This window comes from Penaeus monodon, unplaced genomic scaffold (assembly GCF_015228065.2).
Source record: "Penaeus monodon isolate SGIC_2016 unplaced genomic scaffold, NSTDA_Pmon_1 PmonScaffold_5673, whole genome shotgun sequence".
Lineage (NCBI taxonomy): Eukaryota > Metazoa > Arthropoda > Malacostraca > Decapoda > Penaeidae > Penaeus > Penaeus monodon.
Genome location: NW_023660633.1, coordinates 6,301 through 10,399, shown reverse-complemented (window position 1 = coordinate 10,399; position 4,099 = coordinate 6,301). Strand labels below are relative to the sequence as shown.

The window sequence follows — 4,099 nt, the reverse complement described above, 5'->3', positions numbered from 1 at the left end:
CTTCGTTCTACTACCCGGGTTTTTTCCGCGAAGTTGGTACTGTATGTGCAATATGTGGGCATATTTTGACCATTTAAAAACTAAAAAGCCATGAGGTGCAACAAACAAAACCATACTACTAGGAAAGCAATTTCTTCAGTGATTTTTTCCAACAAAAATTTAGGTGCATATATATATTTTAACTACTCCTAGATGTTTTTGTTTTTGAACCAAAAGATTCATAATCTTTAAAAAATGGGATGTTGATTTTTTTATGATAGTAACGGTATTCATATGCGATTTTAAATTTTCAAGTGTTTATATCTAATTATTTTTAAATCTCCTGACAATTATATTTGGGTTAAATTTGAACATCATGATTACACATTTGCTTTTAATGTGCTAATCCTTGTAAGATAAATATCTATTTCTTCACGAAAAACCTTTCTTGCTCTTAATTTATCGTTCTAGTTTTCCCCAGCCACCTTTTTTGGGTTTTTACTGGGTGACCATTTATACCTAACTCGGGTTTCCCTTAAAAACGCAAAAATTTTTCGCCTTTTACAAAATTTTTCCCGTGGAGGGAACAATTTAGTGTCTTATTAAATTTTTAAATTTTATACCCACTTGGGTGGGTTCATTAAATATATGTTAAGACATATACATTTGATCTAATGTATATGTTAAAGGGGGATTCATTTTCTAAAAACCTTTTTTAGAATCCCTTCCTTTAAAGCTAGCCCCCTAAAAATTCATACATTTTTCATTCTCATCTAAAACCCACTCTTAAAGTTTTAGGAAGTGTTAAATTATTTTTCTAAAGGGAAAAATAACAATTCTTGAACAAAAGTTACCCTCAAATTGATACAAAAAATTTAAAGCAACTACGATCAACAACATTTACAAAAAAGGAAAAAAATCAAATGTTTTCTTATATATTATGGTAGTTTATAAAAAAAAAAAACAAAAATATAAAAATAATAAAAATAAAAATAAAATAGTTGTCAATGTCTTGATTTGTATTTTTTCTGCAACGGCCCCTCCCCAATGTTCAGTAACTGGATGCAAATTAGGATTACAAGATCTGTATGTCCGGTATGTAAAAAAAATAATTTACGAGAATAAATAATAGCCCTCGACATTTTTTCTTCTTTGGTTGGTTTATCATATATGTAATGGGATATATCAAACCAAAAGCTTTTAAGAGATGCACGCCTTTTAAAGAATTTTTCTCTCGCCAACCTTAAGAGAGCTAGTTCAAATGTAATACTTTTGTATAACGATAGTAAAAAGGGGATCGGATTTTGTATAACGATATGTAAAAAAGGGGATAGCGGATATTTGTAAACGTATGTAAAAAGGGGGATAGCGCGAACCGCCCCCCCCTAACAAAATTGCGCACTCGATTAAACCACATTTGGGGTTAATCGAAAGGGTCCGCCCCCGGGAGTGCAATGGTGAGCCCCCTTGGAAACCCCCTTTCATGATCACGGTATCTCCTGGCCAGGTAAGTATGCTAAACAACCCACCGCCGCCCCACGCTCACCTTACTGAGAACCCCCGCGCTCTATAACACCTAATACAAATATAAAAATTAAACTTTTCTTTTGCGAAGTTTCTACTAGTGAACTACACTTATTTCTTTTATAAACTGTATTTGGGACAAAGTTCAATGTCAACAATCCTTATTTTTCCTAAATTTAGTATATAAGCTTTTTTCCCGCTGTACTTCCGTTATGCTACTTTATCATCTCCGTGACTTTTTGGCAATTTTCGTAGGGGCTATATATAATATATATTATATATAATTTTTATATATAATATAATTTATATATATATATATATATATATATAAATTTTGTATATATTATATATATATATATATATATATATATATATATATATAATATATATATAAACCCCATATCACACCACACATATTCATCAACCCTTCTAAAACTATAAATAAGATGATACCATGTACAAATTTTGTAGAAAAGTATATTAACAGTATAAATGCACACAGGGGTATGCATTTTTAAATTTGGTTATATTACGTTTGACTAAAATCAAATATCCAATACTCTCTCTCTCCCTCTCTCTCTCTCCTCTCTCTCCTATATATATATATATATATAAATATATATATATATATATATAATTTATTTTATATATATATGCATAAAAGTAAAAAGATATAGAATGTTTACTCAAGTATACCCAGAAAAGAATCATTTTCTTTTGTTTAAGGGTTTCCCTATATATTATTTTTATAATAATTATATATATATAATATTATATATTATATATATATATAATATATATAAATATACTTTTTTTGTATAATGCAAATAAGAAAATGTAGAAAGTGTTTGTGTGGGGTGCGTGTTAGTGTGTGCGCTTTCGTTTTTCAGTACATACATCAATGGACGTCAGTGTGTGCAGATATACGGGTCTAAATTTTATATACGTAGAACCTTGGGCATATATAATATTGTGTGTGTGTGTGTGTATGCGGCAATTTCTGTGGGGGTGAAAGTTGCTAAAAAGCTACAAGTATTTTTCCGATAAAATTATCCTTGTAAATCCCCCCAATAGTTTCTGGGGAATTTTCAACAGGAACATTTTCATATGCCAAACAAAATTTCAATAACTTCCAAAGTCATTCGCTTAAAACCTTTTACTATAAAGAACTCACTAGCAAATCTTCAGAAAAATTTTTTCGACCGACACAAACCCTTTTTTCTATCGCTTTTCGGCCTTTGGCTAAGATCAAAATGTAGTTCTGTTCTTATCACTTAATATCTATACGATCCCCATTGGGGTCTACGATATTAAACGATTTTTGAAAAAGGCTAAGTCTAGGGCTTGCTCCACCTTTGCCGCGGATCGGCCCGGGATTGCAGTACCTCCGGGATTTGGGCCCTCCTCCGGGGAGGGTATCATTAATTATTTTATTTGCAAGTAATAACAAACATTAAATTAACCCCTTTCTTAAAAGATGGTATTACACTGCTTCAAGAAAAAATTTACTTCAAGGTTACCTTTCTGCAAATAAAAACCGAAAATTTAAAAGATTTTTGAGAAATGGCCACTTTTGCAGTACCTCCTAACTGATCCAATCTCTCTGGGAAACTATTAAATTTAAAAAAACAATCAAATAGTTCGAATATCACGGGAAGGGTACAAACACATTCACTCCAAGTGTGTAAAACACCATGCCGTCCCCCTCCCTGTGACACCTTAGGTATACTTTTTGGGATCATAACTATGAATTTTTTCATTCATTATTAAACACGATTGCACCTTTACATTTATTGACTTTGGTGTTACCGAACATTAAATAACAAAGGGGGGACAGGAAATCGAGTATAATATTTACTGGTGGCAAAACTAAATAGTGGCATCAAAGTAGACAAAGCAAAAATGATTATATCTAATAGTTTTTTTTTGTAAAGAAAGCACAAAAGTACTACATCTGCGGCAAAAATTTAAATTTCTTATTTTTAAAAAATGGTTTAAAAAACTTTAAAATGATGAAATTACATTAATAACAAGTACTGCACTTCCTATATTTTTCGGCAACACATTGAAATTTTAAATTTTTTTTTCTTAACAGTTTTTAAAATTTAACCCAAACGGGACGGTGGAAGATTACATGCCATACCCCTGTAAAACAAGTTTTATTTTTAGTAATTTCACAGATGGCTCTAAATGCTTAATCACCAAAGGGGTCATCATTAGTCATACCTAGCTCACCTGTTTCCCTTTTCATTGACTTTTTAAAAAGGGTCTTTTGCATTATTCATTGTCTTAAAAAGTTACCAAGATTTCAAAAACGTAATAACCATAACCCATTTAAAAATAAAAACGCTTGATATAAAAAAAAAAAATTTTATTAAAAGAAAAACCTTTTTCTCGCCCTTTCAAAAAATGGGAAAATAGGGTCGGTCAAAGGCCATGTGGAACCATCGGTATGTTAAAAAAAAATAATGGGACAGACTTTACACTTTGGTGGGTTTGGGGTTTAAAATACTTCTTGTGGATTGATATTCAACCCCTCACAACGGGCTCAAAAAATCTCAAGCACAACACTTTCGTCCGCTTTTTAAGCTCATAG

The 4,099-nt window shown here is 31.3% G+C and overlaps 3 non-coding genes across 3 annotated transcripts; 2 read left to right on the top strand and 1 right to left on the bottom strand.

Annotated features, from left to right (window-relative positions):
• The first annotated feature begins 499 nt into the window (after window positions 1-499).
• LOC119571260 lies at window positions 500-617 on the top strand. The gene has a single exon (XR_005228553.1). It is a non-coding gene; the product is annotated as a U5 spliceosomal RNA (small nuclear RNA).
• Window positions 618-1,338: 721 nt separating this feature from the next.
• On the bottom strand, window positions 1,339-1,494 carry LOC119571257. The gene has a single exon (XR_005228551.1). It is a non-coding gene; the product is annotated as a U1 spliceosomal RNA (small nuclear RNA).
• A 1,232-nt stretch (window positions 1,495-2,726) lies between these two features.
• On the top strand, window positions 2,727-2,911 carry LOC119571258. Its single transcript, XR_005228552.1, has one exon. It is a non-coding gene; the product is annotated as a U2 spliceosomal RNA (small nuclear RNA).
• The last annotated feature ends 1,188 nt before the right edge of the window (window positions 2,912-4,099 follow it).